We start from the raw sequence: 26,331 nt of genomic DNA, 5'->3' as shown, positions 1-26,331 counted from the left end.
TCCTTTAATTTCTGTTTTAATAAAACTAAGTGGAAAAGAGCGATGATCTAGTAAATTGAATTGTGTTTCGAGGCGAAATGTGCAAATTACTAAATATTTGATATTTGTACTAGTGCAGCGTTCCAATTGCTGCACGGCTTTCGCGATTGGGAATTAATCGAACGATGCCCATGCAAATTTGTTTTGTGCAACGAGAATCCTCCGATTAGGCCCATTTTTGGTTTAAACACGTGCGTAAAGGGAAAGAGAGAAAAATGTTGTACGAGTTTGGACAATTGAAGAAATAGTAGCGCATCGTGCGGATGTAGAGTCTTTCTCGAGGTAAACTCGATCGGCTTGCTCAAGGAAGAAAACTCCGTGGACTGATTTTTCCATTTATTTTTGTTATCAGCTAGCAGTATTAAGATATTATTTCGCCGTGGCTTATTTATGCGATACGTGAGTATCGGAAATTCGTATCTTTGACTGCCGCATCGGAATATAAAGTGGCGAAGGCGAATGCAATTCCGCAAAGATAACAAACGCGCCTGCATTTTCGACCCAGCCTCCCCCTAAAAACCATCGCCGGCGGATTAAGCTAACTTAAAGCAGCCTCGCTGTGCTTCTGCAACGAAACGAGCTGCCTGAAATTTTTATGCATTTCAAGAGTGAGAATTACGAGCGAAATAGGGCCGTCCATAAAATGGTGACTGCTCACCATGGGTGAATGCTGCAGAAATAGCTGATATGTGAGAGCCAAGAATAATAGAGGATGAGAGGTGGTGGTGGTGGGGGGGGGGGGGGGGGGGGGTAAAGGGACACAGAACAGCCACGAACCTTGCTAGACGAACAACCGTCTCTAATTTTTATGGCGAATCGTTGGAATTTCCTCGGGAGAATTTCGAGGCTCGCGCGTGCACACTGCAAAATGGTGAAACGTCGAACGTACATAGGTTGGACTATCGAAACTCGACGCGAGGGATAGTGGGTCTCTCGCGGGCCAAGAATAGCGTATAGCGTATAATAATTTAGTGGAAAACGGCTGATTAAATTCCCGGCTCCAAAGTTTCGGCCCAATAGCTCTCTTCGGGCCAACGATTCGATAGGAGCTCTACCTGCTCTCGGAAGTATCGTATGGTATATCGATTTAATAACGGGTGGTTATTAAATTATCGAGACTTTGAGCAACGACTTGCGCGCCAGCTAAACGTGCCTCTGCAACTATGCCATCTCCCAAACTTATTATCCTGCACGTCCTGCACGCTCTGCGCATCATGCGCGCCACCCACGCATCCTCTGCCTCGAGTACATCCTAAACTCCTTTGCTCCAGTTTCAAGCAACTTTCCAGATTTTACCCAAATCCGACTCTCCATTTTGCCCAGCCAATATATAGCAGCTGCGATTTAAAATAAATTTTTCAACCCACAAAACTCTCGTATAAAAACTACTTCAAGTATATATATATATATATATGTCCCACAAACTCTTTCATCTTGAGCCTTTTGAATTTTTTCTTCCAAATCCTCACAATTTTGCTCGATTACGCGATATCCTTCCTAATCCCCGGTCAACATCAATTTAACAGAAATTTTTAACAGTTGGACCGCCTGTTGTATCCTCTCTGGCTTATCGTAAACTTTTCCAGATTCTACCAATTTTTTTTTTCATTTCGGCAGATGCAAAAATTGGTCAATTAACGATATTTAATACATTTATGTATATATGCAAGGCCAGTTAATTCAACTACCGAGTTTTACCAGTTAATTGGCCTACTGATTCATATTGCGGCCATTTGTAATGCTAAATCGTAATAGTAACAGCGGTGCAGCAAATTGTGCTAGTAAATTGTGGTGCTAGTCGATTGAATTACTAAATTATATATAGCAGTCGAGTGTTTTAGTAAACTGAATTAGTAAATTTTCGAGATACATCGTAGCTGCGATTATCATCATTCAATGGTGAACGTGATAAGTGTTCGCGACCGGTGAGCTAAGCCACCAGAAATTTTCGATAAGCTTCTATTGTTTACTCTAAAAAATTCCGAGTATTTTGAAAGCACAGAGAGGGCAGTTATAACAATGATAATTCAAGAATCGAGTATCACTGAAATATAATAATAATAATAACAATTTGAAATATAGTCGTGTTTAATTAAATCAGAAAAGGCAAAAGTTACGGAGGAATGGTGCTTCATTGAAGTTCAGTTTACAAAATTACCGACTATTAAATTAAGCACAACACGTTCCTAGCAGTAATTTGTTAACTTCAATGCAGTAACTCGCAATTATTCGCACTCAGCTGTTCGAGAGTCGACGTACTTGAACGCACGTGCTCTCTTGACCAAGCATATTCGTAGCTCGAGTAATTATCTCCCCTCCCCTATTTTTTCTCTCTATTTTTAGTCCTTCCACTCTCTATTCCTTAACTAGCGTTCTCTATATTAATTCTTATTTTCAACTCGATAAATCTTTCTGCGATACTCTTGTTCGATCAAATTTCAACAGAATTAGGAAATTATTTCAATCTAAAGAAATTTCGAAGAAGCAACTCTGCTTTTCTATTTGCATTCTATTTTCCCCCTCTCTCCTGCAATTGCTCTGTACGTGAAAACTTTATTAAGAAAAATTTCAATGACGAAACGTCCAATTAAGAGACACTTTTGGCACACTAAAACTTTTCTAAATATTATAATATACAATAATATAGCAGCCTCGTGTGGACATCAGAAAGAATAAGTTGCACATGAGAGCGAGTTTGTCGAAAAGTACACGAGAAAAATTTGATCGGTCGCCGCGTGCACCAGTTACAAAAGTTAAGTTTCATCTCCCTGGAGTGTACGTGTATGTGTGCGAGGCGTGAGCTTCGAACAGTAAAACTCAAAACTCAACCTGCAACAATAACTATACGAGGGACAAATATTTTCTTCCTACGCTCAACCAAGCGAATTTCTCATCTCTCTGATCGGGTCTCTGTAGATTTCACGCAAATATGCCAAACTTTCAGTTTCTTTTTTCTCACACAATAAATAAGATAATGATATCGATAAGTCTGATATTCAGTCTTTCCCATCCGCGTTTCAAGTTTATAAAGAGAGTGGAAGCAGGATTAAGAGGGAAGTTGTCAGCGATAAAATTCGCTATGCCGAAATCAACGTATAAATTTATTCGGCAACAACGATTCTCGCGAGTTTGACGAACGAAGCAATTTTATTGAGGGGGATAAAAAAGCTTGAGTGTAAGCGAGAAAATTTCGGTCGTTTTCCGGCTGCACGCATCTTCGTCAGGAGTGTATAGAGTGGATGGTGGAAAGGACGATCAACGATTTGGGAGAGTCCTGCAATTCCGGAAGGCTGCAGGGACTCTCGCGCCTCGTTCGAAAAGCTGGGTTGACCGTAATAGGTGTGCCAGCTTTACGTGCGTCTGGCTGCAACATGGACCTAGTTAGCATTAGCGAGCGGCGAACGTTGCTTTTATACAATGTTTGCAGTGCTGCGTCCATTTCGGCCAAGTTATAGGGACCAGCCTCGCAAAATACTTGAGAAATAAACTGCGTGAAACGAATGCACGTGGCATGTGTGTGCACGTGTGTTTATATATACGTGCGTGTGTATTATAGGGTCGAGCAAGGCACACATGCGACCAGTGGCACGTATCTTTGGCCTCCGCTGCTGCTCTACTTAGTAGTAACTTGATCAACCACGTAAAAATTTCAATGAATCTCGCGGAACAGGAGATTAAATTTTTATCGCTCGTAAAAATGATATTATCTCCATTGGTTTTAATATAGTAATAATAATTCTTTTGTCGTATAGAATATTGGTATACGGGGTAAGAAAAATGTTAAAGAAGAGAGCGTTACTTTCTTCTCCTCTGGTATGTGCTGCTGATGGTATATAATTTCGTGCTCGGATGCCACGTTTTGTCCAAGAGTAAGAATTAAGTAAACAAATACCGTGATTGATAAAGTTAAGGCATTCGTAGTGGAAATCGTAAAGTTTTATAAATGTTTCTCAACTTTGAAGCGAGAGCCCCCGGAGTAGAGCCTCGGCAGATATTGCACACAAAAGCTAAAGTTGAAGTTGTGCGGCGAGCCACCCACATGACCATAAGCACAAAGCATCTCGATTATTCGCGCTGGTCACTCCATTCGGATATCTTGTTATTTGCAATTATCGTGCAGAGTGTTAATGATATCGTCGGATCTAATAAAACTCTCTATTTTCACGAAAGAAATTCCTTCGTGAAATAGATTGAAGTTGAAGTTTTAACAGAGGCCACCCACGAGTTGCTGCAGGCTCTTGCGTATAACGATACAACTCTGCACTCGATAAACGTAAATAACGTTTGATAAATAGTCGACTGAACGATTCTATATGGTTTGATATACATAGAGAGAGAGAGAGAGAGAGAGCCTTGTAAATTTCCAAAGATAAAAGCATTATTATTGAAAAAATTTGGACCATTTACGTGTGCAAATGTCAGCAGCTATGCACACGCACGCGTATGATTTAATAGCCACACAAATTGCGTTTATGGAGCAATCAATTGCGACTAATAGAAGTTTGTCGAATTAATATTTCGATCGATCAAAGTTCGCAGTGAATAGTGCCGAGTTTGGAATGAACTATTGGGTATAAGTTGGAGGTAAGTTGAAGTTGAAGTTTGGTCAGAGGCCACCCACGTGGTTTAAAGGCTGCTCAGAGGCTTATAGCTCGGTGTTGGGTCTCGATACCCCACGCCACGCCACGCCATTGCAATGCTGCACCGGTGCATCGTTGCGGTAAAGGAGGGGGGGGGGAGTCAGAAACGCACGCGAAACGAGGAGAAGTTTCGCAAAGCGTATTATATAGTATAAGGCTGGGAAGGGGAGTAGCGAGAGATGGTGAAGCGGAAATACCACCTCCGAGGAAACAGGAAGCTGTCTCCGGTGGCTCTTCTGCAGATCCAGAGGAGGAAAACGAGCGTGTCTGGGGTCCGAGTGTGTGATTTCACCAACGATGAAACTCCTTTCCGCCATTGCCATCCCCTTTTTTCTTTTCTTTTCTCTTCTCTCTACCGAACCTCCCGACAGAATATATATACTCCCATGCACGCGTTTAAGCATCACCCCCCCCCCCCCTTATTCTTCCACCTCCCTCATTTACCCCCGCCCTAATCCTCTCTCTCTATTCTTTTTTATTTTTCACTCTCCCCTTCACCTTTATTTCTCCTCGCACAAATCTCCTTTTTCCATTTGTCCTCCCATTTCCCACCTTTTTCACTAATTTATACTCACCTATTTTTTTCCATCTCTCGGATTAATCATCTCGATGCTCCAGCCACTGTTGCCATGTTTATGATGGAATATTTCGAGTGTTAGAGATGAAACGCAAAGAACCGTGTAGTTTTCTCTAAATATCACATTTCCTCGATGCATAAATGGTTTTTTTTTTCGCCTCGGTTGGACCGATGAAGAGGGAAATTAATGGCCGATAAAGCATTTATATCGGTTCCTAACAATAAATGAGTTTTACGTGACTGTCTTTATTGGCCTGCCGCCTGACTTTCCTTACTCTCTATATCAACGCACACACACGCATACTCTGGCACACGAAGGAATAGCATTATCTTAAACCACGCGGAGCTATGCCAAGCGACTATTAGCTCAGCTTTTCCCTATTCTGTCCTTAACTATGAATTATTTCTCGTATATGCATACATACATATATATAGAGAGAAAGGCCTAAATATTTTAGTAATTGCGATATCCCCTGTAATTACATTTTGGCTGACGTTGAATTATGTAAATCTATGCTGGATGCATCGAATTATCGAATTGCTTCTTCAATCCTCGCCAATATGAGCTGACGTTTGTAAATTTGTACTGGAAATAATAATAATGGATCGAATTAAATAATATAATTGCTTTAAACGATAATACTTGACGTGCTATGTATATATATATATATATACCTCTCGAATAACTTTCTCAAGAAACACCATAGTACTTTGATCACCAACTATTCTGTATCGCGATATTGTAAATTTCTCTTAACATTTTACGAAACGATAGCAGGAAGTTGGGAATATTTTAGGGATTTTCATAAACGTATCGTCTAAACTGACCCGTGATGAGGCACGCGAGAAAAATATCTGATATTTCGTGCAAATGCCACGAATCGTTTTACGTTATCACTTTAGACTCTTTTGTACTGCCTGTGGTGTCTTACGTAATTATAAAATACATTAAGAACCATGTATTTGCTCCTACAAAATTTCTTTTACCTTTATTCTCTCTGGAATGTATATAAAATTCAATCGTGCTAATACAAATGAAAAGTGTGTGGTGTGCAAAAGAGAGTGGGCTGTGGCAGTTAATAAAAAAAAAAGGAAAAAAGAAAAAACGTTTAATAGTCGAATTAATTAGTTTGGCACGCTAGCGAGTGGATGAGGGTGGGAGTGTTTGTGAAATGAAAAAATGTTTGGAGAAAAATGAAAAGTGAGAGAGTGGAGGAGCGCGGAGTGGACAGGGCAGGTAGAAATTGTGTGCGGTAGAATATTCCGAGCGTACGTCACGCGTGATTCGTATGCACGACGGTGTTTATGAACAGCGCGTCGACGGACAATGGACTCTGGGACGAAAACAAGCAGGCGTTTTACGAAAACCACGTTCCGTTCAGCCACACGATCCGTTATATATTTTTAGGAACTCCTTCTCCCACATCCGTTCGAGGATTCCTTTCACTACTCGCTGAGCATTGCGATAGAACACAACAGCGAGAAAACTGTTGGAATTAATTTTCTTTCCTTATTCCAAGCAAATGCAAAAATTCCACTTTGCAGAGAAATTTTCGTCTTACGCGTACTTATATACGCTTGTCTCTCTCTCTCTCTCTCTCTCTTGGTCGAAGAAAAAGAGAGGAGAAAATGATGAGGCAAGGGGATGCTGACTGGAGCAGTGCAGAAGGGATAGGATGAGGGAGGGGGAGGAGGAGATGGGGATTGGGGGGGGGGGGGTGGCAGTTAAGAGGTGACTGAAAGCACTTTGCGACTCGAAAGGGTCCACCGCGAATAAACGTTAGAGCGAGCGTGGCTTTTCCGTTATTCGCGTTTACGACGCCCGATAAAATGCTTTGCGCGACTCTCGTGCAGCAGCGCACAAAAAAAACAACAGTACGTAAAACAGTATACAACAATTATCGGTACAGGGATATAGAAAAACCGCTATACCAAAAATGAATCTATGCGGAGAAATATATTATAGGGGCGAAACTGCACCACCGCGAAGCGAGCCTGCTTGTATACATATATATATATATATATATATATAGGGCCATAGAGAAGTAGTAATTCAATTATTTTTAACAGGATACTTTCGTAATCTGTTGTAATGCGAAATAAAAGTGTCCGTAACACACGTCTGCGTACGATTTTCAGTTATTCAACGATTTATGCAGGTATTGAAAAGTTACGAGCTGCGTGGGAGGGAAAGTTTTGTAAAAAGCTTCGGTCGCGAAGTTTCTTTTGAAAAATCATTTTTTACGAGGATGTAAAATTTTCTTCTCGCGAGGATATGACAGTTTGCTAGTTTTATGGCGCAAGCGCTGGAGAGAGGGGGGAGAAGAGTATCGGCTGTAGCGCGAAGTTGGCAAAGCAGGAAGATCGAGTCTCATTAAAAATTCAGGCGAAACTCGCCGTTTGGTTTAATCCCGCGGGAGAATTGGCCTTTAGCGCGGGGGGCCCCACGTTTCGTAAATCCGTGCCTGGCTGCGTGCGTCAAGAGCCAACATGCTGGAGCTGTACTGGACTAAGCGTCGCGCTCTCTCTCCTCTCCTCCTCCACCTCCTTCCTGTGGCCCTGTGCGCACCTCCACCAGCCAACGCGACGTGTCGTGAATTTTGATAGGCCTCAACTTTGTCGGCTCGACACGCGATCATCTCGAAGAATCTCTCCCTGCCCTGTCTTGCCCTGCCTTGCCCTGCCCTGTCCTGCCCTGTCCTGCCCTGTCCTGCCCTTCACCACTTATTTATCCTTACATATATATATATATATAGTCCTCCCTTTATCTCTTCCTATCCATCTCGCTCTCTCATTCCACCACGAAGCTTCCTTTTCTACGAATTCTACAAAATAACACACGTCCCTGCATACAATACACCCTACGAAACGCTCGATATTAAAACTTTCATATCGAGTATCGTCCTACACTCTTTCTCTCTCTTTTTCTATGTATGTGTATATATGTATATAATATACAGTACAACGCGCACCTTCGCTTCGATAGAAAAATAAGGAAAAAGTGTTACGCATTTCCCTCGACATTTCCAGTTTCCTCGAAACTGAACCGCTATTACGCAATACAAGCTGAGTCCCGCGATAACACATGGGCACACTCGTTAACTCATCTGTACAAAATTGCTGGAAAAAAAGCTTGGCGAATAATCTGAAAAATCACACCACGTAGATGATTTGGTAAAATAAAAATCTGCGAGAAAGGGTGGGGGTGGAAAATGGATAAATTCTAGAATAATAGATTAATGGAGTAGAGGTGGGAGGAGGAAAAGGAATAGAGTGAAAATTGGAGGAGGGAAATTAAATAGAAGAGAGAGAAAGGGGGGTTGAAGGTGTAGAAGCGGAGAATAAGAGCTTGGAGCGAAATAACAAGAAAATGGTATTTCATTTGCGTTTAATCGGAAGTGGCAGCGTAGGTATAGTCGGGCAGGCGGGCAGGCGGGCAAGCATTGCCGGATGTGGCACGAGCTCCGACCGGGGCACTGCTCACCAAAGCGAAAAATCGTTTGTTTGTACTCGCTCGTGCTTCAGCCGTGTCTCTGACTTTACATCTGCCTCCACCACCACTACCACATTCACCCATTCTTTCGCCTCTCCTTCTTCTTCTTCTTCTATATACCTGCTGCTCGATAGGAAGGAAGAGAAAGAGGGGAGGGGGGGGGGGGGAGCAGTGGTCTCCCACTCCCGTGTCACTCGCACTCTCTCTCCCTCTCTCTCTCTTCTTCACCATTTTCAATATTAAACCATCTCTACGCTTATACAGCGAGCAGGGATGAGGAAAGGGGACTTTCATTCACCGTTACTTCATCCCCCTCTTTCTCAAATTATTTCTCTTTGTTCTAGTCGTCACTCAAGTATTCCATCCTCGCTCCCATCTCTCCTCGCTCTTTTTCTCTCCGTCCCTCTCTCTCTTTTTTACCGTTACTTTATCTTTCTCGAAACGTTCCTCGCGTCCTCCTTACTCTCTTTACTCTTCCAATTCTCTCCTCCTTGGCATCTCTTTGTTCATTTCGGATCCTTATCTCCTTTCCACCACCACTCATCCACGCTTTCGGCTCTCATTCCTCACTCTCGTCTCTTCTTCCAAACTTTTCCATTTTATTCTTCCCTATTTTCACACTCGTTCACTCGAACGACTGTGGTACCACCTATATATACGTATTTTTGACAATTTATTTAAAAATACGCGATATCAAATGTGAAGCAACAAATATTTGCCACCCTTCCCCCCTCCAATTCTTCAAAATTGCATTTTTTTTATTCCTCGCGTAAAACCGCGTGCCAATTACTTTCGCCACTTTTACACCAACGTGCTCCGTGGCATACGTGTGTATAATATATATATATAAATAACTGGAGAACGCTTGTCTGTCGGGAAGTTGAATTACTTGACAGCCGCAAGAACAAGCCATCGTCACGCGTGCCGATCACCTAGAAGAATGCAAAAAATACACTGTCAACCGAACCAAACCCGTTTCGTCAAGATTCGATTGAATTTCCTTGATATCCTCCAATCTTTATTTACATATAACTGTCGTCAAAATATTTCACACACCTGTTTGCAATTACGCAACTGCGGCACGAGCACAGATTGATACACAACTGCAGATACCATATATCCTTGCGAAAAAGGCTCGCGATCGAATAAACGGCTAATTGGAAATGATTCGTGTTCCTCGAGGGATCGTAGGATTTATTAGCGAGGTCATACCGTTGAATTAGATGCAGGAAGATCCAAGAAGGTCGTTAGAGGAGGATCGAGGAATAATATTTCAGGGGTATATATGTACGTTAGAGTTATCCAGTACCTATATGCTCAGGACGTACGTACGGTATCAATCCGGAATTCCAGGATAGAGGCTGTTTCAGCGATTTGGCCCGACAGGATTTTGCACGGGGCGGTTTGATCGACGTCCTGAGAAAGACCGAGTATAAGGCTCAGTGGTGCGCGCGAGAATCTGCATCGGTGCCAGCCGCGAGAAATAAAGTCTGCTGCTGCTCTGCGGAGAACGCGAAAATCTGTCGTTCCGGAATCGATCGGCCGTGAATCCAAGGGCCTGTATAGCTCCTGGGAAGAGGAGCGATGCGGGAGAGTGTGTGTGTGCGCCGTAGGAGAAAGAGATAGGAGAAAAGAGTGAAATGGAGAGGGCCGAGAGGCTGAAAGAAGCACGAATCGAACGCTAATTTGGCGTCTGTCGTGTCGAGTTTCACTCGAATCCACCCCCCCCTCCCCCTCCCCCTCTTCTCTTCTCCACGCTCCAATCTCCTCCCCATCCCTTTAAAACCATTCTCTCTCCCCCTTCTCAGCTTTTCTCCCGTCTTACGGCCAATCCCTTCCCTCGATCCCTGCAGAATGGACCAACCAGTACATTAAAATAAATTAATTTTCATGAGATTTTCCAGCGGCGAATGGCCGTTACCGAGCTTAAAATAATAATTCAACGAGCCGCCGCTCGCGAAATTTGCATTTTCAAGGCGCGCGGCACGTGGCACGAGCCGTCTTCGCGATCGTCCGTCGACTTCTATATAAATGCATATATATATATATACCTTCGTTGCACGAACGAGGTCTTACAAGGGGAAGGGGGTTCAATTAACAAACGCCAATTCGGAAAATCGACTCGAGCAGAAACCTTGCAAATTCACCGCTACCCGAATTTTCTCTATTCGGAAAGGTGAATAAATACTCGATGCTATACGCGTAAATTTGGCCGATTCCTCGGTGTCGTCGAATGGTCCGTTTCACGAGCAGTTATCAAGAACCATGGAGCATTTTTCTGGTATAAATTTGTTGGTCAAAGTGTCTCCTCGTGGCCTTCGCAACAATATCAGGAAGCTATTAAAAAGCGTCACTCGAAGTCTATTGTTTCGTTGAATTCAGCCGCAAAATTGGCAGTCGTTTCTTTGCGTGTAAAAAATATTGGCTGAACCGTAAGGGAAGAGAGGGGATTAGGGGGGGGGGGATGTTGGAAGGAAACGAGGTGAGGCGGGGAAAGGGGATAGCACAGGATCTTTCGGTGGAAATCCAATATTTAAAGAGAAAAGCCGGGGAGAAAAACGCAAGGTTGTCCATGAGCTTGAATTTTATATTCCTCGCAGATGTCGACGGGTAGAGCAATCATTGGCGATGCATTACGTAGGTATTTCTATTCTTATTTGATCTTCTGCAATATACACGAGGGCCCCGCGAGGAAAATGTATCGAGTCACCGTCCTATCTGTCCTCGCAAGATCGAAAGCCAGCAAAGAATCCCCGAATCTTTTTTTATTTGCACCGGGCCGGCACACGGTAGTGCCCGCAGCTGATGGCAAACCGGCCAACCATATATATAGAAAAGCTACTTCCCCCCTAGCCCCTTGTTGAAAAAGCCAAGATGGATTCGGGAGCTATTCTTCCATATCTTTCGAAGCCTTTAATCGAAAAATCCCTCCGCTCTTCTATCTCTTAATTCCTCTCGCACACCTTTTCCCTTCAAAACAAATCATTGCGATAAAATTTATCTATCCTACCCCCCTCCCCTCACTTTAAATATTTAGTGCTCAGTCGCACTCGTATATTAATCAGCCATTTGACATTATTTATATATTCAATTTCACTGATTTCTCCTCTCTTCTTCCTTTTCACCGTAAACCGCGATGCACTCTATGCACACGCGTATCTTCGCACTCTGGCCACTTTTCTTTTTCATAGGATGGCGCTACGGCGCCGCACACTCGAGACGACTTTACAGCTCCCCAACTGGGTCTACGTGATTACTGCACGCTGTATCGCATAGGCATGAACAGGCCATGTATCGCCCCAACTAAGCTATATATACCAAAGAAGACTTTACGGGACGATAATGAATAGATTTATGACTCTGGCTTATCCATTTTATGCCAGGTTTCCACCTCTTCCTTCTCTCTCTCTCTCTCTCTCTATCGGACCGTTTCTTCTTTTCCTCTGCTCCTTCCTAGCCTCTCACAGTCCTACAGTACTACCCCTTTCCCTTCCCAAGGCTCGCGCACGCTTCTATTCTGTCTGAGCTACCTTTTCTTCTCTTCCTTCTTGCACAGCAGCACCGGCTTATCTTCTCTCTCGTTTAATGACCCTCCCACCTCATCCCCTTAACTCGAAAACTTTTTATTACCCATTACCTTTCATCTCTTCATCGCTATCGCCTATCGATGACTTTATTCCCCTTTTATTTCAGCTTTGCATTTACTGTATTAGTTTTCGATAAATCTCTTGTTTTCCTTCCTCGATCCTTCCGAGCGATTAAACTTTCTTCTCAAAATTAAATCAAACTCATCCCTTCTCCTCTACCGCGTTAGGCTTTTTCTTTCAGTTTTTCCTTCGCAAGGAACGATCCGCGGTTATCCGCGGAGAAATACAACTGTGCAATTATGTATATACATATATATATATCGTGACCCTTGTTTTTCGGAGAGGATCTTTGCCATTGCAGGCACATATGTATATATAGCTATATAACTACATCAGCGTAGGTTATTGCCTGGTGCGTAATGGCAAGTTTTAACGCGTAACGCGTAACACACCTCGTGGACTTTCATGGAAAACTTTGCGAGACGATAATGGACAGATTTATGAGACGGCTTATCGATCCTCGAGTAAATCCAATTTTCGAGCTCGGTGCTCCTGCGGGGGTCGCGGGATTTCCCCTGCGGGACACACGAGTTACCGCGAGAGAGAGAGAGAGAGAGAGAATTCAGGCAGGAAAATTTCGAATCGACTACTCGACGATCTATGATATAACTCTGCCTACCTAAAATTAGCTTCCTATCCTCTGTATGTATATTTTCCGGGAGAACCAACGATACAACGTGTTTTAGAAATATTAGACTCGCGTTATTGTTAGTTGTTGTTTCAAGAGATGCATAACACAAAGGAAATTGCTAGAGTAACGAGGTCAATGATAAAAGCTAGGAAGGTCGAAAGAAGCAAAAGTTCGTCAACGATTATCAAGAAAGTGGATCTTAAATTACTTTTCCTCGATCATTTTCTTCTTCTTCTTCTGCAGCTTCAGCTTCTTGCACTTTGGCTGGGCTAAGGGGGGGGGGGCGGTATTGTGATATTGTTAGGGGGTCTTTCTCGATCTCTTGAAAACCAATTTTTCCATTTCACGTAGCAGGCAGTAGCCGTGTAGCTTTAACGAAGCCAGGAGCTTCCCCGTAAGTGAGATTTATTTTGTAGTTGTAGAGGCACGTCTCTGGCCATAGCTCACTCGAAAAGATGAAAGATCCGCCGTATCCCGTCCAATGAAAATGGAGTCAAGGCCGCAAAGAAGCATGCGGGAAGAAGAAGCTAGCTGAATCTTCATTTTCGCCGCGAGTCCAACCTCATCGCTGCTGCTGCTGACCCTTCCAAGCTCTCCTCCTGCGCCTACTACACGTTTTAAGGGCAGATGCACTGTGTCGATATATGTATATACTATACAGAGTAGGGAATCATCCCTTTTAACCGACACTGAAATTTCTTAGCAAACACACTGCTCTTCTATATGTATATCAACTTTCTCCTTTCATCTTCCTTTATATCCCCCCCCCCTCCCTCCCAACTTTTCCATACTGTTTCTTGCAGTCACACTCCTGCAATTGCACCTCGAAGCATCATTCGCATTTAAATACATATTCTTCATTTTTACTCGATCCACATTATTGCCAATATTCCACAGTTTCTTCTCGCCTATTACTCTTTTTCCGCAGATTTTCGCTTATCTTCTGCTCCCAACTTCCTCCGCCTTTCCTTCAACATTTTTATCTTCATTAGGTCCTCCTCATCCCTATACATAGTTATTCCGCAAGCTACTCTTTCACCCTCGCTATCTGACATTTGCACACCCCTTCGCGGAAAAGGCCAAACCATACGCGAGTGATCCTCCTCTGATAACGTTACACACGCACGCGCACACACAGATACGTAGTGTAAGTGTGTGTGTGAAAACAGGGGAATAAATTCAAAAGCTTGTCATAAAATATCTGGTCGAGCAGAAACTTAATTTAACAAATTTATTATTTCATTTTTTCGTCAGGTGGAATATATATTTTAAAATCGCAGAGAGTATTTATTTATTTGTATTGACACAGAAAGTTAATTTTAATATTATTTCGAAGTTCGGTGTGGAAGTTTCTTGAGATTTTCCATCTTGATTAGGGCACTCTTGGTATAAGTTACTCTTCGAGGCTGATAGAGGGGAGTGCGAGGGGGAAACTCTCCAAGGCAGCTCGGCTCGACGTGTTCGATTTTGGCGAGCGGTCTCTTCCTCCTTTTGTGCAGGGGGCCGAAGTAGGGACAAGTGGCGAGCTTCGAATCGAATGGCCGCCTCGTGTCTGCTGGTCGATGAATAAAGGAGAGTCGTCATTTAAATTGTAAATCCGTGCGATTCGCGTGGTAGCGAACCTTCAATTAGCCCCGCTTAACGCCGAGCACGCGAAAAGTGTAAGCTACGGGAATCACCACTGGCTGCTGGCCCCCTTCCAATTCACCAACCGTGAAAATTCCACCGAAATTCCCCAATTCTCCTCCCTCGCAATCCCCTCGCTTATTCAACGCCAATGTTTCAATCTTACCAACTTTTGCCAAAGTCTCCGAGAGAATCAAATGTCCTCCTCCACATATTCTATAAACAATTTACGCAACCTCGAGAAATTCCCCTGGAAAATAATTTACGTTTCCAAGTGGAAAGAGTATAACGATAATTTAAATTATCATTTATTATTCCTTATACCGAATTGTACCTCGTATGCATATATATAATCGTATAATTTATAGAGCAGCGCAGGATGTGTATATGGAGCAGGTTTCAAAGGTGAGTGAAAGTTGAATGCGTTTGATACGGTAGTGGAATGGAGAGAGTTTTGGAGAGGGGGTGGATGAACGATAATCCGATCGAGTTAATCTTTGAGACAGAGTTGTGTGGCGGGTATATGGCGAGAGCTCGATTTACAGGCAAAGTTGCCTGCCGGGGGTTGGAAGAAGAAAAGCCGCAGATTTCCGGAATGTTGACGTGGCTGAGACACTTTTATTCCGCGACTGCATTGCTTCGTGTGACGTATGCACTTTACTTTTATGCGCGCTACAGGCGGAGCATTAAACCCACTGCGATGCGACATTCGCCCCACACAATTCACCATTCAACGCGACATTCCCGATCCGCGACAAACGATTTGACGGCTTCTTTTCACATTTTCGCCCAGCGAGTCTCTTCGAATATCCACTCTGTTAAATTTTCACTTCTATCCCCTCCCCCTCCCCCCCCCCTCCCTAACCTTCCCATGCGAATCTCTTAATCCACCATTTTCTCCCCCTGCACTCTTCCATGCACACACCCAGCATCTTCCAATTATAATAAATCACTCCTCTCGATCATTCCCGCTTTATACCGCGTTTTTGCTACAAACATTTCAAGAAATTGATTTCATCTCCGGGTTATCGATGCGAGTTTTTAGGTTTCTTTAACTGTCCAGAAGAATCTCGATAATAATAATGCGCAAGGTTTATTGGTGATGTGGTCGACGTTATAGCGTCGCTCATAGATCAGAAATGTGAATGGAAGCGTGTTTGCGTTGCTTTGCAGATATTTTATAGAGTATTATATACATGCATACCGGAAGCGTAGATGTATGAGCTCGCGCGTCGATCGATCGATCGCTATAAAGTTACGTAATGAGCGTTCACCTATACACGCGCAGCGAGGACTTCTCCCTGTCCATAGCTCACCTGCGATCTGGGTTATCGAATTCTAGTACCGCAGTCCCTCGTAACTGCGACTGATACTTGTGCGTACCTAATGCATCCAATCATTTTTGCCACCGATCGATCTATAAGTATATATTGCTGTGTAAGGAAAATTTGTGAAAATTTGTTACTTCGTCAATGCATGTCGAATGAGCGTTGATTGATATTTAATTGATCATGCATTACTGTCAGGAAGCATTAATTTTTATCAGTTTAACTGAACATGTGCAGTTTCAACGACTGATTAATAATTGAGAATAGATAATAATGCTACCGGATACTATTTTGCATTAACGAGTAGTGAATTATTTATGGAATTTTGTTTAATAGATTGATCTGTGATTGGCAGTCTGGTCTAGAGAGCGCGCGCGCGAGAGAGAGAGAGAGAGAGAGGAGCTTAGTTGAATCGAACGAAATTTCATTACTATTCATGAGGCGAGTGGTCCTTTAAAACAGTAGTAACCTTAATTGGCAAAGTCACTTTGATATTTCAAGTCGATCAACACCTTGAAAATTCTCCTAGCTTATCTGGAATAATTAACAGTTTACGAGTTACTCGTTAATCAATGGTTTCGCTCGAATTTTACGGTGCTAGCGACTCTGTTTGAAGAGTCCCAGCCTTGTGTTTAGGCAGGGAAAACATTGGTTCTCCAAGGAGTACTCTGTATATAGGATGGTACTGGTGTGGGAGGGGTGGAGGGAGGGGGGGGGGGGTGGAGAGGGGGAGATAGATTTGTGCCACGAATGACGTTGATGAAACAACCCGGAATCGAATCGAATTTCATCTTAATTCATTTGGCAAGTTGGCGCGGGGGTGTAGCGGGCCAATTAAATTCCAGTATGGTAATCGAGTCAGAGAGCTGGAGAGACAGTTTTGGAGAAAACGAGAGGAGATGGGCAAAGAGAGAAGGAGAAGGAATGGTTGAGAGAATGAGAGAGCTCGAGTGAGAGAGAAAATTAGAGAAGAGGCTGTGCGCACGGAGATGAGGCGTCTGTGCCAGCAAACAGAACTAGCAGTCCGCTCGATTAACGCGCCGCCGGAAAGTACGAAGCTGGAAAATTCCTTCTAGCCAGAAAACCCGCAGCTGGCCGCTAGACGCAACACGCTGCACATAAATATTGCCAATTCTCCAGACTTTCTAAGAGCCACGCTATATATCGTCTTGCAGTAATTACTAAATTACTCAAGAAAAAAAAGAGAATCCACCGCTAAAAATTAATCAACATATTCATTTAATTTGTCCAACGAGAAGAAAAAATTAATTTGGAGCTAGGTCATGTTAGGTTACGCGTAGTCAATGAGTCGATAGGACGCGTTGCTGCATCGAGGAGCTTAACTTCGTGGATTGTTTACATTATTTGACCGAGGAAGGAGCTAAGGTCGTCTAATTTACCAACGACCTGTCAATTTCGCCGATCCAAGTCGGTCGAGCGTCGCTGTGCGCGCGGTGAACACGCGACCTTTTACTCCGCTATAGTCTCTCTCGGTTTTTTTTTATGTGCACGTGCTTCTCCCATGTACCTTCATTTTTATTATGTGCCGCTATGATTTTCAACGCGAGTGAAACCAGTGTTTTTTTTTTCTTCGTAGAGTGAAAAGTACCTTGTCGGCCCTTCTGGATGGATCAAGTGCAGTCTGACTGTTGTGGTGGTGGTCCCTTACGAGAGAGGAAGCTTGTACTCTGCAGCAATTCAGCAAAGGTAGGATTTTTCTCCATTTATGCTGCGATAAATTTCCAGCAGAAAAAATTAAAGATTTCCTTGTGTAAATACACGTCTTTTTGCGAGCGAAAAGAAGATAGTAGCAGAGTGTTATTTTATTCATGTTAATAGTGTAAAGGAATTAATCATTTAATTTCTCAATGATTGGCTACTCCTATTGTTATCCTCGAATAATTTTTTATATCAGTAGCAGAGCTTCGAAAGATCTCGTACCACGTTTGCAAAAAAATGTAAATAAACAATCTTGCAAGCTGCTATCTTCTCGTTCGATTAGAGACGGTCATCCTTGTCATCCATGACGTCACTAGCAGCAAATTTTCAGCTTTCTCAGGAATATAAGCAGATGAGATTGGCTGAGAAGGGCGAGGGGGGGGGGGGGGGGGAGTTAGCTTTATCGTTCGTTGTGAAAACAATGATCCTATTTTTAGTATCAACGGCCGAACCGTTTTCTCGTTTTGCACTGAAAAGTGTCGTGGAACGCTGTATACACGCGTAGCTTTCTGCGTCATAAAGCATTGAAATACACATCGACCCAACTCCCCCCCGGATTCTCTCGTTACGCGTTCTCGTCCAGAATTCGCCGACCTTTTTTTCGCGACGCGCCGATAAAAAGACCATTCGATTCACGATATTTACGCATATCGCTGCAAATCTACCGGCTGTACCTAAATTTCCTGAGCGGAAAGAACATTCTCGTTTCGATCAGTGACCCATCCCACGGTTTTTCTCGTGTCTACCTACAGAATCACGTGTATTTGCAATTGTTTCTAAATGAAATAGTATTTAAGTTATTTGCTGTGTGTTGTGCATGCCAACACTGTATGCAATTACCGTGAGAATCTGTACCGATGGTATATATACATAATGTCAGAGCTATTTATCGGTGAATTTTCTCAGTGCTCGACCACCTTTGTTGTTTACATTTTTTGCCTATGAATTTTTGGCTTGCACGTCCCTAGTGGCATTGGTGCAACGTATAGATCATAGTCGATACCTCGACCATACAGATTCTTCAGGAAATTATATTAAAAACGCGTAATAAATTTTCACTCCATCGCTTACAAACGTGCAATTATTCTTTTTAATTCGTTGGACAGCATTGCTCCAACGTCTACGTATTTTGGCTATGATTTAACACTGCACGGTATGTACTGTACGGTATTTAAATATTGAATACCCAATTTTTCGCGTATCATTACATCCGTCGCTTTAAAAATGTATACAACAAAATGTAAATGGATAGGAAGGAAATTATTTATTCTCATGATTGATTTCGGCTAGTGGCAGAAAAGCTGGAATAATTTAGAAAGAAACGAAGACGAGGAAAGATTAATTTTCATTTAGAGATTTATGGCAGAGTGATAAAAGGGATGCAGTAAAATGGGATTATTGGTGAGAGACGATGTTTGAAGAGGTGGGATTAGAGATAGAGGTTGGTATCGTGGATGTCCTGTTTTTAATCAAGAGAGGCTCGCTCGAGGGGTTCGTGGTGGTCGTGGTGGTGGGAGGTGTCGGAGAGTTAAAGGCAGCGTCAAGAGAGATGGAAAGAAGGGTTGGGAGGAAGGATGGTAGGGGGGGGGGAGGGAGAAAGGAACGGACGCTAGGACGTTAAGGGTCTTAGTTACGATTATCGACGTTGTTATTAATTCCTGGCTCGTAAATGGCGTCGTTAAAACAATCGATCGATCCTTCTCCTACACGTCGCGTCGCGCGCGCTGGATGGACAAGCGAAATAGAATGGCGCTTAATGCGCGCGCGGCGCGCCAGATTTTATTTTCCGTCGAGGCTTCGTTTCTCTCAAAATGCATTTCCGCGCGCTACATTATTCATGCACTGTAATGACATACTTGGAATATCGTGCTTCACCAGTGTATACGAGAAGGAGGGAGAGGGGGGGGGGGGGTGGTAGAGTAGAGTAGCTGCGCATGCCTCGCTCACTCTCGCACGAATCCGTCGCCAATAATTGCTTCCGTGTCTCTCTGCCATTTATGCGATATGCTAAGGATATTTCGCATATGCATGGCCAAGACATCACCCGCCGTCCGTCCATCCCTCTTGCCGCGATTCAACCCAATTCTCTCCAGGCTTCTCCGCTACCCAGTATGAGCAAAAAATCAGTCCACGTTTCATCATCCCGATCATCGAATTATATGTCATTATCAACCTGATACAAAACTGGTGGAAAACTGATTTATTTATTGCGATTTGTCATATTTTACAATTTTTGCATGTTTTGCATTTCCAGCCATCAACCTGAATCTAAGTGAAAAGGAAGAAAATACAGGTAGGACGTTGATTGTGAAATTTTTTGGTTTAAAGCGCTCGACAATTTGTTGTTTTTATTCGAGAAACTTTGCAGATTACTGTACAGATAACGCTGTGTATAAAACTTTTAATATAACTAATTTTATGAGTTGGCGTAAAATTTTGGTGTTTTGAATACAGCATCCATTAGTATAATAATAGCGTACTGGTGGTAGAGGAAAATGGACAGTCGAGATGAATTAATAGAAATATGTATAATTCTTTTGTGGGAAGCTGTTGCACGATAAATATCTCGGGGATAGAGGTCGTGGAAAGAAAGGCAGAGGAGTTTGTGTGTGTGTGTGTGTGTGTAGAGTCGCGGTTGGAGTAGGGAGCGAGTCAAATTGGCCAGAGTCACCCGTTAGAATATCGCTGAGGAGAATGACATAAGACATCCCCGTTCTGACTCGGGCGCCATATGACCGTCTCTGTCATGAATTCTCCTTCCCCCACCATCTCACCCCACCCCCGCGCGGCACAGTTGCCGCACCAGCCCCCTCCCTTCCCCGCGGATGAGCCACCACAACCCTCGTCCCCTCTCCCCACCCTTCCCACGGCAACAACGACGCGCGTACCATTCAAGCCTTGGCCAGACGAGGAGACGGTGAGGAGAGGTAGGTGATTCTGGTAGGAATAGGGAGGGGGAGGGGAATACGCTGAGGAAAGCAAGGAGCAACGAGGATGGAGAGTGCAGAGAGGATATGTAGTTCGAGAGAGCGAGAGAGGGAGAAGGAGTTAGGGGAGGGGGAGCTTCGGATCGAAACGGGAGGGGTGGGGAGGGAGACAGATTGGAGAAGGACAGCTGGATGGAAAAGGGTGGGGGAGTGAGTGAGAGAGAGAGAGAGAGAGGGAGTAGGGGCATAGCCACGGCACGGCATGTCCATAGACATATATACCGTGTCTATGGGCATATCGACGAGAGCCGAGGTTAGCCGAGTATTGCCGAGCGCAGCCGACCCGGACCCTGCGCGCTCAACCCAAACCCGAGGAAGCATAGTTGCATTTAAACTGCCATCCCATGGAGGTCTTCCGAGTCCTGGCGGGTAACTCGACGGCTCTGCGTTCGATCTTCGCGCTCTCTCCCAAAGTGCTATCTGACAGCTCTCCGTCAGTCAATCTTCATCTTTTCCTCTCCATGAAAACACGCGAAAAAAATCCACCGCCTTCTCTTCCTCCTTCCAGATCATCGAAGCTTTTCATCAAGGGCTCGACAACCTCTCCACCCTATGTATATATATATATATATATATATATATATATGTGTGTATATATATATATACTTATATCTATATACATATATATTGGTGGGAAAAGTATAAATTCCAAAAATCTCGAATTTTTTGCTCGCCACCCTCCTCTATACCTCTCTGCCCCACTGCCTGCCTTCTTCTTTCAGTGACTTTGATTCGAAGAATAATTTTATATTAGACAAGTAGGAGAAAAAAAACTTTGTCTTTCACACTCCTTGTTCATTCTTCTCTTCACACACACAGCTCCTCTTCCCCCTTCCTCTTCGCTCTCGGAAAATGATTGATAAGTGCGCTGGATTATAAGGATTAAAAGGATGGACTTTAGTGCTGGGCGAAGGAGTAACTTGTTGGAGCTACCGGAGTGTGGTTGACCCGTGACGGTTCGCGAGGGTCACGCGAGGAGAGTCGGAGGAAGATGGCCTGAAGATGGAGGAGAAGGAGGAGGAGGAGGAGGAGGAGGAGGAAGAGGAGGAAGATGCGGAGGTGTTGGAAAGTTGCAATTGCACGTTTCGACTCTCCGTGTGTTACATCTCGTGACTCTCTTCTTAGGGAAAAGAAATGACGCAAGACTCTGGAATAAAAGCAAAACGAGTGTCCCTTTGCCTCCTGAAACCTTCGAGACCATCCAACGCATCGGAGGAGACTCTATATTGACACTATTCCGCTATTTCTCTCTTGGAAATTCCCCATCAGCCTCTTTTTACGCCGTACCTTCACCCTTTTCTCAATCCTAGTTTATTCTTGCCTCTTGTGTGAACTGTGAAAACCCCCGTGCTGCTATTTCAATGATAAACTTTACTGTGCGGGAAATTGCTACGTATCGAGAACCGTCGGATGTTTAGCCATAGAAGCTCGTAGTAACGAGTTTCGCTCTATGACGTGACAAGATAATGAGTGACCGTGCCATCGTTACGTCTTTTGCACATGCCATGATACGTCGTCACGGTCCTCTCATTAAACCAATCTACTTGAACGGAACGAGATAGTTGTCCGAATTTCGTTACATCCAGCATTACGCAATTGTAAAGAACGATGTAATACGATACGAGGAATCAGGTAATTAGAGATAATTATTATTCAGTAGTACCATAAGAAGATATTGCTTTAATAAATCGCTGGGCTATTGCAAAGTACCACGAAAACGCTTTGTATTTATCGTTGCGCGTAAATCTAGTCTAAGCTTCGCTCGTATAATAGCGTTGTTACATTAATGTTACAATCGACGATAGAGAGTTGCTTTTTTTTCTTCTTCAATGGGGACTCTAATTCGATAGTTGAAAATTTTTATTGGCGATATGACGGGGGCCACGGGACTCGGCGTGCGTTAACATAGGAGTGATGGGTCGGGGAGGGAGGGAGGGGGGGGGGTGGTTCGTGGGAAGAGGATGGAGTTGGTATAAATGGAAGTTTGTCCATAGTGGCTAGATCCGATTGTGACGGATGCGATCTTTCCCGGGAACGGGAGGCCCGAATTGGCAGCGCGTGATCGATCAAAGTCTGCGCGATGTCCTTTGACAGCTCGCGGAGCGCCGGAAAATCAATTCCACGATTGGTTTGCTTCACAGAATTTTGCCAAACTCTCCTCCCCCCTCCCCCGACCCAACACTACCGACACAAACTTTTCTTATCGCCCTTCATCCTCTCTTATTCGTTTTCGCGCTCGACATAACTTGACTCGCGATGAAAAACACTCGGAAAAAAAGCAGCCTTTAACGCGCAGCTTCTGCACTGGAGAGAAAAACCACTATTATCCGTATAGTATTGTATATATATATATATATATATATATATATATATATATATATATACAGTTGAGAATTTTACATCGAGCCACGAGCCTGTAATTCGAGTTTTTCAAATTCTAGTCGCAAACTTCTCTCGAGAAACGCGTGTGTCTATTCCGGTTATCCTTGAAAATATAATTCAAGATTGTATCAACGATCTCCCCAGAATTTTCCATCAACCGCTGCTCGCGTACTCGTTTGCCAAAGATTTTACTTATTTTGAAAATCACGTGAGTCGTAAAGGGAAATTTTTACACGTTCGATTAGCGTACGCAAAGTCTTTCCAGTTACTCACTTTGGGACAGCACGGGCATGCCAGACACTTGCTGAAACATCAAAGCCAGCCAAGCTGCTGCTGCTACTGTGCACAGCGACAGGTCATCCCCGTCGATGAACTCGATCGATCAGATTACCAAACCTGACCCGTCTCACCCTCCCCCTCCCCTCTCTTTCTCTTTATATATATATATATATATATATATACATATTACATATATCCCAGACTTTCCACAAAGTCTCTCGATAATTATTTCTTGCACATTTTTCTCCTGTTGCTGAAGCATCGTTGATGAAAAAATGGGATAGCAGCTTCTTGGAGGATTTGATTTTCGAATTAGGGTCTTGTTGGAAGAAAATTTCATGGAGAGTCTCATCGGAGAGTTATAATCCTCGCTGGCTCTTCTCTTTATTCCCAGCGAACGGTGAATTGGGTCACGTTGCACAGCATCGAGAACACTTTACATTCTCGGCTCTATTAGCGTATGGTATGGCAGATCTAATTTGCCTCGCTCACAGTCGAATATCGCGCGAGGAGCGTTCCGAAATAAAGAAGAGAGAGAGAGAGAGAGAGAGAAAAAGGGGCCGTTTCAAAGTGTTATTTATCACATATGTAGCTGAGAATGGTAGTTTTGGTCGGCCGGACGAGCCTCTTTTCCACGTTACTGTCCCAAGTACTGGTGCGCTCCCGTGTCCGAGTGTCTAGTATTATATATATAGAGATATATTACGCGCGTCTTTGCATGTATGTTTCGCGTGCCCTCGTGTGTTGGAATTAATTGAATCTCGCAACGGCCCCCTAGGCAGGACAATGGGAGTTTCCCAACGGTGGTATACTCTCCATACAGGGTATAATTCACAATAATTATGATATCACCGGCTACTTTCCCGCGTGACAGAATAGCTGTGCTAATGCAAACCAAGGTCAACGTTTGCCAGTGGCAAGAGCGAAAACTTTGCGAGCCTCCAGCGTCGTTACAAAAGAAAACTCGCCATTTTCAATTTTATATACCGTTGGATCTTTCGCCAACGCGACTCCAAAGCTGCCGCTTATTACTGCGTTTGTCGAGAAGACTTCATAGTCCGGTAAATCCATCTGATAAAACTGTACTCGCTTTTATATATATATAGTATATCTCGCGCAATCCCGTGTTTTTACTATTTTTCAAGCAACTCGACTCAACATTGCTATCCAGTGAGAGTGAGAAAAAAAGTTAATAGCGTGTAGAGCGACCACTGCTGGTTGGATAATGAAAATTTGTGCAGGGTGAGAAAACCAGGTCAAATCTAGCATTGTGCTGATCTAATATAAATTGAGTAAGGCAGAGTCTTGAGCGAATTACGCAATGTTAATTAGTCGATGCAGATCGCGGAAAATTGAATTTTCAAAGTCGAGCCGAGCGAGGGTATAATTTGAAGATTCGGGGGCTTTGCAGCGATGTATTATTAGGAGCATTGATTCGATTGTTCATTAAAGAGGAGTTGGGATACTTTTCTTGTGTCGGGGCTCTTTGGTATTTCTCTCTACGGTTGCGGAGGAGAAACGTCAGTCACATAAATCCGTCGTGGCAGATGCAAACTCACGTGCAGGTGCACCCACGCTGCAAGACGCTTTGCCGACTTATGTGTATGTATATATATATATATATATATATATACGTACTGGCCTCGCACGCTCCTCCATTGGTTCCGGCCAATCGCGATGGATGCGTTTCTCAGCTTCAATCCCCTAACAGATTTATTGCCTCACTCTGCATTTCCTTCTACTCGCGCTTCTACACTCCGATCCAATCTACCACCCAAATAATTACGCAAAAAACTTTCATTTCATTAGAGCTTCGATTCTCCCTAATTCTCTTTTTCACTCCGTATTTTTTCCTAACCCCCCCCCCCCCTCCTCCTCTCTCTCCACTACCTTTATCTTGACAAGTTTAATGATCCTAGCCAACTAATACCAAGACGAACAACACTTGCCTCCTTCCCCCGTCCTCCTCCAATCAGAATCTATTTTAACACACACTTTAAAACACTCGTATATAAATTAATGTACAGTCGATGACGAATAAGAAATTTCGTTTTCTCCCATTTCTACGTATTTCGCTGTTATCACCGGACGTTGATGCGTAAGTCCATTGAAAAAGCACGAATTTGCTGGATCGGCAGAAAACGTTTTTCTTTTCTTGGAAATGACCGAAGACTGTTGGATCTTTACGCCAAGTTCTTTAACGAGCATTGTTTTAGTTGCGCTCTTGCGTAATCCATTTACAAAGAAAATATGCCATTTCAGCCACACAAATATATTTTATCTCACGTTGCACTCTTACGTAATAACGCCTTGCCATGTTTCTTCTGGTATCTCGAAGGATACCAGGGAGTATCAGCCATGACGATGATTTTCCTTGCTCGGAGAGAAATCATTTTTGAATTGGCGTGTTTGGCTCTGATGCACATGTCTCTCTGTATCTGCGTGCTATTGGCTTTGGCATTGGTGTGCAAGTTATATAGTGGAGGAGTGCACTTGCCATTGGCACGAATGCAGTGGGAGTGCACTGGATACAATATACCCCGTGTAAAATATGTTTCTAATCATTATACTCCAGTAGCCGCAACGACGTCCTGTTTCCTCACCTATTTATATATAATTTCTGCTCGCAGAAACGTGTATTTTTAGTCTTATTCCGCAACCTTACCAAATGAAAATTGTGCTCTCCCTAATGTAACGCTATACATATACGCGAATGAGTAATCACCCAGCTTCGTTCGGCGTAAATTATCGTAAGCTTTAAAGCCATTGTTTTCAATTTATGCTCAAACACATTTTTAAACACCAGGAATTCATATTTTCCCTGGCAAGATTTCCCTACCGTCTTTGATTTAACGTTTGAATAAATTGCACCGAGCAATATTTCGTGCTTACCGGACACAAATTTTATGCCATTCAATAAAGTTACAGTAGTGATTTTCCCTCGGAACGATATAAAATGTGCAAGTGTCTCGTAAAAATGTCG

General features: G+C 43.4%; 1 long non-coding RNA gene across 1 annotated transcript in view; it reads left to right on the top strand.

Moving 5' to 3' along the window:
* Positions 1 to 21,757: 21,757 nt before the first annotated feature.
* LOC136776858 (uncharacterized) overlaps positions 21,758 to 26,331 on the top strand; it is a 73,096-nt gene continuing 68,522 nt past the window's right edge. The window contains exon 1 of the long non-coding RNA XR_010823163.1: positions 21,758 to 22,319. This is a non-coding gene — a long non-coding RNA (uncharacterized lncRNA). The remainder of the gene's footprint in view (positions 22,320 to 26,331) is intronic.

The sequence above is a fragment of the Prorops nasuta genome, unplaced genomic scaffold (assembly GCF_024137725.1).
Source record: "Prorops nasuta isolate Cenicafe-Biocafe unplaced genomic scaffold, Cenicafe_Pnas_1.2 PNAS00010, whole genome shotgun sequence".
In the NCBI taxonomy this organism is placed as follows: domain Eukaryota; kingdom Metazoa; phylum Arthropoda; class Insecta; order Hymenoptera; family Bethylidae; genus Prorops; species Prorops nasuta.
The sequence above is the reverse complement of the archived record's forward strand: the minus strand, read 5'-3'. Positions and strand labels throughout refer to the sequence as shown.